The 16,860-nt window shown below is 36.9% G+C and overlaps 1 protein-coding gene across 2 annotated transcripts in view; it reads right to left on the bottom strand.

The window, feature by feature from the left end:
- Positions 1-16,860, bottom strand: part of SMAP1 (small ArfGAP 1) — a 217,649-nt gene that overhangs the window by 59,338 nt on the left and 141,451 nt on the right. The window lies entirely within an intron of this gene.

The raw sequence follows: 16,860 nt of genomic DNA, 5'->3' as shown, positions 1-16,860 counted from the left end.
TTCTCTTTGTAGAGTATACAAAACCAGCGCCCTAAATCTAATGGCAGGTATGGATAGCAGTAACCTGAATCAAAGCAGATGTTAATTATCCTGTCAAAAAAGCCAGTTAATCTACCACAGTCGATGTGTTCATTACTGCTTGCAGAGCTAGATATATTTGGACAGAAAATGTCATGAAAGATGCCTGCAACAAAATTGTACCTAACGGAAATTAACATTATATTGAACTGACAGTAAGAAATAGAATTACATTATGTACATAGTCTAACTGAAAATCACAATAGGTTAATGCTAAGGGGTAAATTTATCAAGTTGCAGGTTTGAAATAGTGAAGATGTTGCCTATAGCAACCAATTAGATTCTAGTTATTTATATAGTACATTCTCCAAAATGACAGCTTGAATCTGATTGGTTGCTATAGGCAACATCTCCACTATTTCAAACCCGCAATTTGATAAATTTACCCTTAAGAGTTTAATGGGACAAACACTGAAGCTCATTTTTTATCTTTTTTCAAACTTTTTATTATTATTTAAGGTCACCATAAAATTACATCAACCCCAGAATAAAGTGGAAGGCCTATGGTTCTCAAGTTTTGCAAAAAATTGTTGATAATATATTGTCATGTATTCCAAAGTTTGCTGAGGACTCCATAATGGGTGGGGACTGTGTGATGAAACGAGGTATTCATATCACCTCAACCTGTCTGCACTTCATTTCTCACAAAGGGCCTGAGTCATTAAGGAGAGCAAAGCATAAGAAAGGAGTAACATTTGCACCTGGGCAAAACCATGTTGCATTGGAGGGGGAGGTAAATTTAAAATGTTGGGACAGATTTATACTTGGGGAAGGACATGTCCTATATCAAGTTGAAATTTCAGTGTAATAATAAAGCTAGCAAGTATTTGTGTGCTAGATGATAAAACAGCCAGTATTTAACTTATGTGCAAAATAATAAACTAATTTGCACCCCTTAAATTGTAACATGGTTTGTCCCAAAGAACATTTACTCTTGCCTTCATGACTCAGGCCCAAAGTGTGGACTTTTTCTAGCTCTCTGGGTCCCCATATCGGTCCAGTCATATTTAAAGTTATATATATATATATATATATATATATATATATATATATATATATATTGTATTTTTAAGTGGCTATAGGTCTGATAGCATGGTTTTCCTATCTTGTGTATACCTGCAGATCAATCCATCTTTTCAGTCTAAGCTAAAGTATTATTGTCCACTATTCCTGTATGAATGCTAATCACACCAGGGGGTCTTGTGGTAAGATAGGAAAAAGGTCCACAGATCCAGCTCTTTGTTTAATTACAGAGGACTACATTGTGTATTTAAATGTAATGTGTCTGGATTGTGATCTCTCCTGTTTAAACAAACTCTGCTGTATAGCCACAGAACAATACCTATCCCTAATTACATCAAGAGTGGCTCATCTTCTATCCCTTTTCACAGATAAACATAAAGATACAGAAAAGGACCAATCAGGCAGGTCCTGAAACTCCTGAGGCGGTCATTTATGGCTTTAAAAAAGAGCTCCAGAGAACAACAAAGGGGCGTTCACTACCCAGTGATAGCTGAAGTCAGGCTGGCGTTGCGATCTAGATCTCTGCCCCTGTCAGGAAAGGGACAGCAAAGGGACCTGGAGTACTGCTTTTGCCCTGATCGACCTCTCCAGGTTTTGGGAAGTGAGTCTGCCAAAAGCGTAGTGACAGTGACTCAGGACCACTGCCTTACTGGAAGCCTCAAAGGAGAGAGGGGGGAGGAGCGTGGATGGATAGACAGCAGTCCCTGAGAGTGACAAGGATACTGGTGAGGCATTTTCGTTATACACTGTATGTTGTCTGTGCCAGACTGTAGTGTTATTTGTTGCATGTTATTATTTAAATATGTTTATTGTTTTTTGGTGCTACCATTTTGTTAAATAAACTTTTATTTCGCCTGGTGATTTTGAACCTTGGATAGGTATCGAGTAGGACAGCTGTGCGGCACAGAGGGTAACATTAAACCCAGTATCATCAGCTGAAACAAAAATGCATTCCAGCTGAAAGACTATCTTTTTAAAAAAAAAAAAAAAAAAAAAAAGGTACATAAATTGTTAATTATTTTTTGTGAGCTTGAGGCTATACCTGCTTACATTGGCTACCAGCAGGGCCGGACTGGCCACCTGGCACTTCTGGCAAATGCCAGAAGGGCCGATGGCCAGATGGGCCGGTTACTAGCTGGCCAGCCCCATCGCTCAGCACACAAACTGTCATGCCAGAATTCAGCATGACAGTCTGTGTGCTGAGCAGTGGGGTCGGCACTACACTACACTTCCTGGTGTGGTCGCTCCTCCCCTCTCTTCTATGAATGGCTCTTGAGATGTCACATGGGACGAGCACCATGTGATAGGTGCCGTCCCATGTGTTAGGAGAGACTGTACAGCGCGCTGCGGAGCGCACAAGGTAAGAGGGAGGGGGTAGTATGTGTGACAGGGGAGCTATATGTGTGACTGGGCATCTATTTATTTGTGTGACTGGGCATCTATTTATTTGTGTGACTGGGCATCTATTTATTTGTGTGACTGGGCATCTATTTATTTGTGTGACAGGGCATCTATTTATTTGTGTGACAGGGCATCTATTTATTTGTGTGACAGGGCATCTATTTATTTGTGTGACAGGGCATCTATTTATTTGTGTGACAGGGCATCTATTTATTTGTGTGACAGGGCATCTATTTATTTGTGTGACAGGGCATCTATTTATTTGTGTGACAGGGTATCTATTTATTTGTGTGACAGGGTATCTATTTATTTGTGTGACAGGGTATCTATTTATTTGTGTGACAGGGTATCTATTTATTTGTGTGACAGGGTATCTATTTATTTGTGTGACAGGGTATCTATTTATTTGTGTGACAGGGTATCTATTTATTTGTGTGACAGGGTATCTATTTATTTGTGTGACAGGGTATCTATTTATTTGTGTGACAGGGTATCTATTTATTTGTGTGACAGGGTATCTATTTATTTGTGTGACAGGGTATCTATTTATTTGTGTGACAGGGTATCTATTTATTTGTGTGACAGGGTATCTATTTATTTGTGTGACAGGGTATCTATTTATTTGTGTGACAGGGTATCTATTTATTTGTGTGACAGGGTATCTATTTATTTGTGTGACAGGGTATCTATTTATTTGTGTGACAGGGTATCTATTTATTTGTGTGACAGGGTATCTATTTATTTGTGTGACAGGGTATCTATTTATTTGTGTGACAGGGTATCTATTTATTTGTGTGACAGGGTATCTATTTATTTGTGTGACAGGGTATCTATTTATTTGTGTGACAGGGTATTTATTTGTGTGACAGGGTATCTATTTATTTGTGTGACAGGGTATCTATTTATTTGTGTGACAGGGTATCTATTTATTTGTGTGACTGGGTATCTATTTATTTGTGTGACTGGGTATCTATTTATTTGTGTGACTGGGTATCTATTTATTTGTGTGACTGGGTATCTATTTATTTGTGTGACTGGGTATCTATTTATTTGTGTGACTGGGTATCTATTTATTTGTGTGACTGGGTATCTATTTATTTGTATGACAGGGTATCTATCTATTTGTGTGACAGGGTATGATTATAGTGTAACAAAAAATAACAGAATTTACTGACAGGCACCAATAAAAATGGGATCGACAAAGTTAAAAAATATATAAATCAAGCTCTGAATGACAATGAATACAAATTACCCAAAAAATAACCCCCCAAAAAAATATCCAAAGAATGACCTTTATGATTATAGTGTGTATGTGTGTAACAGTATAACTATAGTATGTGTATGTGTGTGACAGGTTATGTTTATAGTGTGTATGTGTGTAACAGTATAACTATAGTATGTGTGTGTGGGCCGGTGTATGACCATAATGTGTGTATGGGTAGCTCTTAATATAATGTGGGAGGTAGGCTGTTAATCTAATAGGGAATTGCAGGTGGGGGCTAATTATTGGGTGCTATTCTATTTGTGGGGTGAAGATGGGGGCAATTTAATAGTGGGGCCTATCAATTTCAGATGGGGTGATTGGATTTTTAATTTAATGCTGGGGTGCTTTGGAGAGAGGGAAATAGTTTTATTTATTAAATGGGAATACTATTTAATGTCAGGGCTAGTTGGAGGGAAATAGATGTATTGATCAAATGTGAATACTAGTACTTTAATGTTGTGGCTGCAGTGAGGCCTAATTTTAAAACATGGATGCTATATTGATTTAACACCAGGGCTAAATTTCATCTGCTCATTTTTTTCTCCAAATAGGGCATCCAACATTCCAGGATCCAGACAAGCAGCAACTGATCTAAAGACACCAGCAGCCACAAGTGGTGACCATGACAAGACAGGTAGGAGAGACCAGGACAGTCTGCCAACTGTTCTGAATTTGATGGGTGACTGTCCCACTTAGTCAGGATTTGGTCTGACTACAAGGACAGTTGGGAGATATGTCCTGCTTCACACTGTACTGCTTGTTAAGGCAGAACTGCGTGCACCTAACAGTAGTGCACACTGTATTGCCTTTGTATTTGTCAAAAATTTGTCTAATAGCCAAATTGCATCATAGGAGCCCCCCTGACTTAAGTGCCCGGGCCCCCCGAGCCTTAATCCAGTTGGTCAGCAGGAGGATCTGTGCTCCGTCCCGGACAGGGCACAGCCTGCAGAGCAAGCAGCGGAGCTCTAAATCTCACGAGATTTATTAATCTCATGAGACTAAGAGCTTCCCTGCTCACTCTACAGGATTGTCAGCAGCATCAGAAGCATAGATAAGTACATTGGGCTGGGGGTGTCAATGTATCTGGGGGGGTGGCGTAATGTGTATGGGGAGGGTCTGATAAATGTAATGTTTTATTATAATGTATGTATCAACGCACCATTTTGACCACGCCCCCAACATAATGTAGCTACGCCTTTGGCGGCACCGCCACTGCACTGCGGCACACATTTTTTTTTCCAGCTTATCAACAGAGGTGGGCCTGTGTGCTTTAAATGCCAGGGCTGATTTTTAGTCCCAGTCCGGCACTGGCTACCAGATATACAGTTGTGATTCCATTGTTTTTACTGCAGCAGTCTTGGAATTGTAAAAGCCATAGAGATTTTAAGTGACCAGATCCAAGATATCTTAAAAGGCTAAATTGTATATCATAGCACAAGCATTTCAATCACAATTTTGTTCACTGATAAGGAGAGATTTGAGAAATGCCTACACTACTTCTCACTGAGGTTTGGATGAGTCCACCTTGACAAATTTGGCATTATCTAGTGGATAATTAAAGAGCTGAAGGTCACTATCTGAGGATGTGACAGGTGGATAGTTTGATTGTATAGTAAACTTGTCAAAGCATGACACTGGCTTTGTAACAAAAAGCTTGGGGAAAACAAAATCCACATGTGGAGTAAAAGGGCACTGAATGAACAGAAACATGCCCTTTAACCCAACTGAGCAGACAAATGTCTAAAATAAGAAATTCCACCTTTCTTACACAGTGACTGTTTTTTGTTTTTTTAACAATGGAAGCATATTAGTAGGATATAGCAATAATTAGCCTATACTCAGTTAATAAACTTTTCAATGTGAAGACTCTGCACTCAAAATTTAAACAATAAAAAATCCTGACAATACGAGAAAACAAATGTCAACTACAAGGGGACACAATTAGGCAGTGTACAATTACATTTCATAACTACTAAAAATATAGGCCTAGAAATATGAATGCATCATGCAAAATATAATTTGCTCTCTAAAGGGGAATTCAATTCCCCCAGACACAACGCAGTGTTAAGCATATTACCATTAATACGGTAATTATAACCCTGGAAAATTTGGTGCTGAAATTACCGTAGTAAAGGTAATTGTTAACAGGCCACATTACTTTTGACAGTAACTTGGCCAATTGAATATGCCCCTAAATGTTCAGCAGATGTCTCACTCGAATCATTGAAGTCTTTATTAGTTAAAAGCTTCATTGACTAATCTGCTTGCAATTTATGCAGCCAGAATAAAAGAACTGAAACAGACCCTGTATACATTATGAACTCACCATTTGGATACTTCTGCTTTCATTTTACATATAAATTCTATAGACAAAGGAAACACTGTTTTCAAACATATGGTGAAAATAATTAAAGGGAAAGAAAGCTACAGGTTTGCAGAAAACCAAGCCTTTTTTTTTTATCAAGGAACATAGCAGCTGCCCTCCCAACATCTGTTAATCACTTACCCAGGCTCCTCTCTGAAACAGCCCAGCATTACCAGACAAATAGAAAATGCAGTAGATTTGGAGATACAAGAGATTGTCCACTCAAGTAAGTTACATTTACATAGTGTGTGTGGATTAGTTACAAAAGGCTGCATGGAATTCTTTTTTTTCTTTTTTTTTTTTGTAAATCAGGAAGCAATTGTTAGCATTCCCAATACCTAATTTAGGGGTTACATGTTAAAGACACTCTCCTTTAGTGAATGAGAGGAATGGTTTCCTCCTCTCTCCCAATTCTTATAAAGGTTCAGATATTTAATACTAGGTTTGGAATTATCTATGTGATACAGAGAAAATATTAATAATCTGAAGATTCCATCTTATAAAATACTTTATCTGTACAGATATTCCACATAGAATAATAATTATATCTATTCCTCTATAAGGACCAATACATATATATATATATATATATATATATATATATATATATATATATATATATATATATATATATATATATATATATATATATATATATATATACAGATCTACGGGAAATACTGATCCCCATATAATTTTTAGAGGTTGTCAAGATTAGAATAGTATATTACCAACAACATGATAATCTATATTCACATACGTCTCTTTCAAATGCTAACTCAGTGCTCTCATTAAGACGTATGATCACCTGTAATAAATGTAAATCTGAGATGTAAGCACACATTTGGCATGATAAATGTCTGAGATGTAAACATACACCTGATATGATGAATGAAAACTGAAATGTGTTCTATCAGCATATACTGGAAACATCTCTGAATTATAAAGATGCTGGTTTAAACAAGGTGCTGAGCTATGGGCGATATATAATATTCAACAGAATAAAAGCATAATGAATTTGATATAGACCTCAACAGTCATTGCCTTAATATCATGTAGATCTGGTTGCAACTGAACGGTTTTTGGTTTTAATAGAACACGTTATTTTTTTTGCTATTCACATTACTATTTATTGTTTTTAACATATTTTGCCTCAAGTATCCGGTTTTGGATAGGATTTGAATAAATATCTAATAAAAGTGGTTTTATTTAATTTAATTTGAGGGATTAGTGCACTGGAGTGCCTTTGGGGCACATTTATCAATCATCGGCTAAACCGAGAAATCGTTATCAGTCCTTATTGCATGTATAAAGGATTGAACTATTTCTCAAATTTATGAAAAACGGATCACAGAAACAGCAGTTCCGAAAAACTGCTGTTTCGGTGATAAAAAAAATAAAAAATCACTTACCCCCCTCTTCGGGACGCGCTGTCTCAGGATCTCCTCCTGGTTATCTTCGTTCCTCTTCATACATTAATTGCGCATGTGCACAAAGATCATGCGCACAAAGATCCCTGCTGTCTGCAACTATCGTTGCAGAGAGAGAGCGGTGAGTGACAGGGAGAGATCATGTGATCCCTCCACACATGCACTGTCCAGCTCTGCTCTTTGGAACAGAGCTGACAGCATTGTATTTTTTCAGTTACAATAATGTACGCCAGCCAGCTTCAGCTGGCGTACATTATCAAGACAAGTTTCCGAAAAAAATGTTTTTTCGGAACTTGTTAGATTGCGGGCAGGAGCAGTCACCATACTGTTGAATGGTGACTGCTCCCAAAAACGAAGAGGAGTGCAAAGCAGCAGATATCCATGAAATCTGCTGCGATGCACCTTTCATAAATTTGCGGAGGACACTGAGGCACCTTATTTTGCCGGTAAGAGCACTATCGTGCTTTCTTAAATATGCCCCTAAATCCTTTTGGGTCTCCAACCTTTTTATTTTCAATGCTATATTCTTTATTTTTTCATTGCAATACAATGACTGTCCATTGCAAAGTCAATGGACTTCATCTGCTTCATTTTCAATAACCAAATACCTGTATAAACAAAAATGGTGGGATCGTGGTGGAGGACAAGGGCTGAATATAATTTTTTTTTAAAATAAAGAACATTTTAAACAAATTTCTAAAATCAATGACGACTTAATATACAGCCGAAATTTCTAGTCACTGGGTGTTGCATGATGACTGCAGCCTGGTCCTTTTACATTGTTTTGGGACCAACGAGTGACTTCAAACAGCCTTGTAATTTAAGTAGAGGTTATATTATCCCATTTCTCATACTACCCTAATGGCAGTCTTGTGATATGCACTCTAACATCTCTGGAGTCATTAGATGCTGACAACCTAAGAGGATTAATACAGGGTCAGATCACAATTCAGAGTGCTGGTTAGTGGAATAAAAAAAAAAAAGAAAAAAAGAAAGAAGAATACAAATGTACACATACGGCAAAAATACTTTCTTTAATTCCTTCAAGACAGTACAACAGGAAACAGACCACACTTCGCATAGGAGCAAGACAAAAATTAAAGTGTTTCAGCTAAGCAGGAGCTGCATAGAACATATTTCTCACTTGAACACTAGTTATATAAAGACCAAAAGTAGAGGGGCATATTGTATGGACTATATCTAGGTATATTCCTGTACAACAAGTAAGTGATAATCATATGGGTGACAACCAATAATCGGCATGTGAACTATACAGTACAGAAATATTTCTACCATGCACGCTAGGCTCCTGAAATGTTCTATTCTAATTTATTTTTGAATTTTTATTATTATACATTATTAGTCTGAGAAAGTTCACTATGTAAATAAAAATGTGTTACTTCAAAGAGCTAACACCATATAACCATTTGCAGCTGCACATGTGTTTGTACAAATGTTTTTCTATAATTGTATCTTTCTACCTTTGGGAATGAGTATTATTAAGGACTTGGCTAAATCTTGATTTCTCTCCCTAGAAATGTAAGTGGTAGATCTGTCTGTAAAAGGAGCAATGCATACAACCAACATTGGGAATAAATATTTTCATGTACATGCATGTGCAAAATTAGTATGACTTTTTGTTTATCATAAGTTAAAAACGTGTGGCTGAAAAAGGTACAGTTTTTAATATTAAAAGTGTAAACCTGACAATATAATCCATCTTTTTATTCTCGAGTTCTTATACTTGAATGGATCCAGTTTGAAAATCACTTAAAATGTTCAGAAATTTTCGATCTGCAAGACAATGGAGGCTTGGATAGCTTTCATGATTTCCCACATTTTATCCAGAAGCCAGTTACCCAGGAAATATTGCTGCTGCTCTGTGGTAACATTATGCAGACAGCAAAGAGGTCCTTGTCACTGTGAGGAGCATATTAAACAATAACGACACTGGTACATTGGTATCTAACGCCGTTTGTAGCTGAGGCTTACAGGCCCCATGCACCTAAAATTCCCTAAACGTAGAAAAACTAAGCTATATATTGTATATATTGGAGGAACCAATTTACCACTTTTGGGAGTCAACATATTAGTTTATAATCACAGGTTTATACATTAGAATAAAGGAGGGACAACCTGCAAGGATAGAAGGACATGGGTATTTGAGACCAAAAAAAGGCACAGTTCGGAAGTATGAAGCACCAAAATGCCAGCAAGGACCGGTTGCCTCTACAGGGTATTCCACAAGCAGCTTTGTACTGCACAAAATAGACTGACAGCTGTCAGAAGCAATAACCAGAAATTCTGCTCAAGTGTTGGTTTTTAAATCGTACAGTATATAAATAAAACACAAATCTAAAAAGACAGTTAAGAATGTTGGCAAAGGAATCACAAAAGTGTTCATTAAGTGAATGTGTGTTTTATTGTAAGACATGACCTGCCTTCCAGTTTTGTTAGAAAATGTGCAGCTATAAAATAGCAGTGCAACTGAATAATTTATGAGCTACTCGCCCGCATGGTTGTGAATTTTTTATATTGAAAAGACAGATTATCTTTTATCTTACACTGTTATGAATGGCTACTCCTGATGACTGAACAAAAATCTATGTTTAATGTGGAGCACACAAAAATGTGGCTGAATGAAATCTACTGCTGTAATGCAGGTTCAAACTATATTAGCATTACTTATATTTTACATAAAGCACCAAATAAAGCAAACACACATTAACAATACAGAAACTTAAAGCAGACTTACCATAGATAAATGTATAAATATACAGTAGTGGAATTTACAATAGACTATATACAACTTTTTTGAAGATTAAAAGGCTCGTCTGAGTTTATGTCCATCTATACTTAAAAACATCATGACCACTTTGACGCTTTCAAAGCGGTCCATTAACGGGAATCTAAGTCAGTGAAGGAAACAAACTCCTGTATATGTACACAAATAAAACCAATACATTACTGTGCAACAAAAAAATGACTGCAAAAACTCTAGGAAAGATTACCACCCCCCAATACTCCCCTCCCCCCCAAGACCTTACAATCGCAATGGGTGAAAGGATGCAAAATGTCAACAAAAGGTGAAGAGGTAATAGATTATGGAATACAGCTAACATGGATTGGGGATTGAAACGGTTATAAGTACAGTAATGGGCAAGAGACCGCAACTATGCTACAGATTGAGAAGGAATGATTTTTGCTTGCATAGCAGATTTTGACAGTTGAAGTGAAGTTCCTTTCATAGGTTACAAGCAGATTGCTTGATCACTTACATTGCCGGATTGATGTTTGTGAATGAATATCACACTTCCAGAGAGAAATCGTCCAAACAAGTAGATGCCGCAGGGTCAGAACTTAAAGGCATAAACAACCCTAAAGCTTTCCATTACTAGTTGTAACTTCATCAGAAGGAAATAAAATAACACTCTACTACATGCTATTTAAAGAAACTAATCAGTTAATTAACTGCTGATGATCCACGATTGGCCATAAGAAAATTACTAATATAATGAAATTAACCCTTTGTGGGAAAAAGACCTACAAATAGTGCAACTAGTGATGCAATTTATTTAATCTTAAAAATGAATAAAATCTTAAAAACAAAGCAATCATATATGCATGAATGATTACAAATGGAAGATTATAAATAAATGACATGTAACTAAATAGATAGATATATAATGGAAAAAAATAATGATAAATAGAAATAAAAAAACCTAGGTATAGAAGTCAAAACCGAAAAATAGACGATATCAAAACACATAATAAAAAAAAATGACCATTAGTGTAAACAAAGTGGGATATACTAATGATAATACTGATAATATTTTAGGACTAAATTAATTTGTTGGTTCTTCACAAAAATAAATAAAATCTTGGAATAAAAACAATCAAAAGTATATAGCTAGTTGGAAACATAAAATGCAAATATATATCTATAATCAGTAATAAAATAAATGTGAAAACAATAAAAATAATGACAACGGCCATGGGGACCAGGTTATCCCCAAGCTATGCCAACCTGTATGTTGGTGTGTTTGAAGATGAGCTCATCTGGTCCTCTGTGGCTGTTACATAGACAATCTTTTTATTATTTAAAAGAGGAATGAACAATTAGCTGAGGATTTTGTAGCACATCTTAATAATAATTTGTTGAATTTAAATTCATTCACACTTTTAGTAAAACCTTTGTAGATTTCTTAGATTTGACTTTTTCTTGGCACCAAGATTGAGATCTTGACCTACAAGAAAATAGTTGATTCCAACAATTTCCTTTATGACGACCAAAAGGGCCAACGTAAGCTGTTAAGACGCAATAGCTCAATGTCTGCTGACACTGAACATCAACCAGAAGAAATGCTTCTTTCATTTAAAGAAAGGGGTTACCATGATGAGCATCTACAGAAAACCTATATTGAAGTGAAAACATTAGATTAAGACACAGTTTACAGATATGGCATTTATTTTCAAAGTATAATAATGCATCATAGTAGAATCATTATCTCGTCTTAAAACAGGACCCTATTCTCCTAACAATGCTTCCTGCAAAAAAAGAAAAATTGTAACTTGAAAAATGTACTGGCACCTAGCTTTCTTAAAGTTACAAGTAAATCGTTGGACAAATCAGAATCCACACCTAATTGGTTATCTTATCCAATGCGTGGTAGCTATATATGTGCACGGTCTAATTGTATTACTTGCAAGTATATCAAACATGGGTCTAAAGAGATTGTCTCCACCAGTAATTGTAAAAAATTCAGTACCGTGGGATTCATTAATTGCAACTCAGTTTGTGATTTATCTATTACAAAGTAGTTGCTCTCTGCAATATATTGGGAGAACCATTAAGCCTTTAAAAAGAAGAATTGTAGAACATAGATGAAACATTTTATCATCATTTATATAGCACCACTAATTCCACAGCGCTGTACAGAGAACTCATTCACATCAGTCCATGCCCCATTGGAGCTTACAGTCTACATTAAATATATATCCTTTATCACAGTGTTTCATGTCATTATGCTACTGTTCATAATGGGGATCCAACATGCATTATCTGTGTATGGTGTCAAACATGTGAAAAGTACTGAGAGAGGGAAGACAGATACAGAGAACTGTGTAAACAAGAAGTGACGTGGATGTATCAGATCAATTCAACCAGATGGCTTTGTTAAAAAAGCAGAGAATAAGGCTGAAGGGGAGTAGCTGGCTTCTGTGTCCTGTGACCTACTCTGCATACAGGTCACGCAGCACAACCAATTAGAGCAGGAGAAGTTAGGTCAGTGCATTACACACCATGTGTTCTCCTTCCTTCTGCGAGCTCCAGTTGTACAGATAAGTGTGGGGAGATGTGAGTGGCTTATAGAAGAGACACGAAGGACATGTGGAGAGGTTTAAGGGGCATATGGGGGAGTTTCATAAAACAGGAGGCATCTGAGTGTATGGTATTTTGTTACAAGTAGCATTTTGAGAGCATGTGGGGCTATTTTGAAACAAGTTGCACGTCTGAGTGGCATTTGGTGGAATTTTAGAGCAGGTGGGCATGTGGGTGTACTTTGAGATAAGAGATGTGGGGGTGCCAAAGTTGTTTTGAGGCAGTTTGATTATTCTTGAAATAAAGAGTAATGTGTGACCCTTTTGGAGGCTGGAGGGCAGCACATGTGACTGTTGAAGTATATACGGTTGCGCATTACTGCCTTATAGGGTCCTGAAAATGCAACAAAAATAAAAAAACATGTTCCTGGCAAAACAGACGAAGCATGAAAATATGCACCTCAAGAGGCAACATCATTTTTCATAACAATTGCCTTGTCTGTGCCCTTTGCTTCTACCCTTCCATAGTTACACCTCTGCATGCTCAAACTGCAGAAACTAAAACTCCTTCAATTAACATGCAGACCATATTCTATACAGGAAAGGTTTTGAGCAAGTATATTAACATTTTATTTTCTGTCCTGCACTTCATGAATGACCTTGTCTTTAAAATAAAGCACTGGTTAAAAAAAAAAAAAAAAAAAAAAAAAAAAAAAAAAAAAGGTACTGTTTGCTTGCTGTTACCTGATGTTTAGGGAATAACAGTGCAGTGGAGACTTACCAAAAAATATTTTTCAGCCTACAAAGCTTAGCAGCAGGGTTTTGGAAGTTAACATCAAACTGCGCTTTGTCTGCATAAATGTTAATTTTCCAGTCACTTATTTCACAGATCAATTGTGATTGTCCCATGGTGTTGCACAATTCAACTAATTGTACAAAAAAATGATAATAAATAGGCACTGGACATTTAGAACACCTTATGAAATTAGGTGCCAAAGTGAAACACAAAAGTATGTTATGTTACTTACACGCTTAAAAAAAAATGAAATAAATGTGTTTGCAACATTCCTAATAGTAGATGGCTACTGGAGATGGGCTTAAAGAATACAGAAAATACACATTTCTATTCTTCCCATAATTACTTTTAAGAAATTAGTGCAATCCAAGATATTTAATCAAAAATTAAAAAAGTGAGTTTTACATGCCCGGTGGCATCACAATACTAACTAAAATTAGACAGGGGACTTGGCAGCAGTGAGCGAACCTGGCCAGAACTTGATGTCTCAAGATTGGATCTGAGTGTCATGTGATTGACTACCTTGGAACCAGGGCTGGAGCTTCCATTGGGTGAACTATGGCTGCTGACACCAATGATTAGGGGACACCTAAAACACTGAATGAACTACATAATAACATGGATCATATCAGATTGTAAGCTTGTGAGCAGAGCCTTCTTACCTCAGTCTTTCGGTCTATATTGAACACTATTGTTGCTACAGTGTTTGTTCCCAATTGTAAAGCGCTACAAAATTAGCTGGTGCTATAAAAATAAACGATGATGAATCATCAGCTGTGTTGTTAAAACCACCTATAATATTAATTTAATGCTCACTAGAATTCAATTATTATCATTATTTCACGCGCACAAGTAGCAAACAGTGATGTGAAAAATATCAAATAGGTCCTTTGTACATTAACATGGAAATCAGTCACTTGAAGCAGCCTCCAGGATCTGAAATATCAATGTGTCCATATCAAGCCCAATGATTTTCCATCAGAAACTCAAAGTTCCTGTTAAATGATTAGAATTAGCAATTGTATAATGAGGAACTAAGCCAAGTGATTTCCAGGCACAGTGCTGAAACTAGAGGTTGTCCGGGATCTAGCGTCAGCAAAGTGGCTTGTATTTCTATAGTTATGAGAACCATCCTAAGAATAAACACCTTAAAGCAGTGGATCCCAAACTTTCTCAGTTCGAGGCACCCTTAGGATCTCCATAATTTTTTTCAAGGCACCCATAAGCCAAAATAATTACCAAGTAGTCCCCCACCTTGCTTACCACCAGCCCTGTCTGTGGCACCCCTGTGAGATCGCTTTGGGAATCTCTGCTTTAAAGAACTGAAAACCTGTTCCTACAAATGTTTTCTTTTACTAGGTGGTAGAGTCAACATGAATCCGCTGTGGTATTATCAGGGTGGTCCTGTTACAAATAGTAAGTTCAGTTATCTGTTTCTAAGTGTATCAACAGTTTTTGCTCTCAGATGCCCCTGGAGCATAACCTCCAGAACTGTATGTTTCCTTAAAAAGTGTTGTGGAGTCATTATATCCCACCTGCGCCATTTACAGAAAGAAAAAAACAAAACCGCAGCTCCACATATGCTTGGCAAACATTTCTGGATCTCAAGAGGGACTAGTGTACTTTCATGTTACAAAACAGCAACAGCAAAGAGAAGAAGCAAAACACTAAAAGAGACCGGTAGAGGGACAAAATAATCTGTTTATTGTCAGAAAACAAAACAGAAACATTTACAAAAGGACACGCAAGTAAACTTCAAGTAGCATGGTCGTCAGCTGTTCAAAAAGGTTCAAAATAAAAAGTATGTTCTGCTAGAAACAAAAGTGACTATAAAGACAGGTGCTTAAAAGGGTGGATGGTGACCTTGTTGCATGTACATGGCTACCAGCAATTGCAGTGGAAAAGGAATACTTGCAATTTAAATATGGTTTAGGATAACTGCTTGGAGAAACCACAACACCTAAGTTCAGTCAACATCCGTTATTTTCTATAACTGCCAGCTGATAGTACTAGGTCAAAAAAAAATTGGCCACAAAATGTATGAAGAATATAACTACATATTAAATATGACCAAACAAGCATGACAGCATCACACATAGTTCAGAAGTTGACAGAACTAGCACAATTTGGTTTCACTGTAAACTAGTTACACCCTAGCCATGCGTATTTAAAACTGTACCTTTCATTCAGCCAGATTTACTTTGATAGTCAAAAGTGTCAACAAAAGACCAGACTAAAAACTTAAGCATTTCATTGTGTTTCATTCAATAAGTGTGGTTATGTATCTAGCCATGCACTTAACATATTGAATCAGGCAAAGTGAACCCAAGTGAACGTGTTCCTTTTCACAATAGACACGGACGTTGCAAAAGTTCCTCCAGAATTCTTAGGGAAAAGCTGGAACAAAATTCAACCTGTTCTGTTTGAGAGATATGGAGTGAATCTCTTTTAGCTCAAATCATACAGGTGAACAAAAGACAAGGGGAAGCAGCTCTTTGACACTTACACATATAGGAACAGAACATCTCACAATGCATGTGTGAGAGCCTATCAAAGCTTGAGAACAATTTAATGATAACTTGACCAGATTAGAAATCAGAAGTAAAAGGGCTAGGAAGATGCCTGTGCTGCTTACCAAAGAGGTGAGTACTTCAGTGAAGGTCCTTATGAAAAAACATGACAAAGTTACTAAAAGCCAACTCTTGTGGTTTTGAAAAGCTTGCAGCAACATTCCCTATCAGAGGGTCTGACTGTCCACAAGTGGAGCTATCCAGTCTGGCCAACTCACCTAAACGGAGAAAGCTTGTAGCCACAACAGTGTACTCTAAGCTTATTGTTTTTAAAGGTCTTTGCTTAGCAGAGTGTACTACAGACGTCACAGCTGGAATAATAAAAATAAATAAGCAAACTTTGACTTCCCATGGAAACCATTCACATAAAGGAAATCTCTACAAAGAGATGACGTTCCCAACAAGGTGACTTTACTTCCTTGAGTCTAGGGAGCTACCAAACTTTGCATGATGTTAGTTTGTAATACAATGAAACAAGGACATCAATTAACAATGTACCTGTACCTAGTTCCTTTCTTAAAGGTACTGTCTAGCGAAGACTTTCCAAATTCAGACACAGGAATTGAAAGAAGCGCAGTTACTTCTACAGTTAAGAACACAACTGTTTTAAGTGA

Source organism: Mixophyes fleayi, chromosome 3, assembly GCF_038048845.1.
Source record: "Mixophyes fleayi isolate aMixFle1 chromosome 3, aMixFle1.hap1, whole genome shotgun sequence".
Classification (NCBI taxonomy): domain Eukaryota; kingdom Metazoa; phylum Chordata; class Amphibia; order Anura; family Limnodynastidae; genus Mixophyes; species Mixophyes fleayi.
Note: the sequence above shows the minus strand (reverse complement) of the source record. Positions and strands in the feature narration are given on the sequence as shown.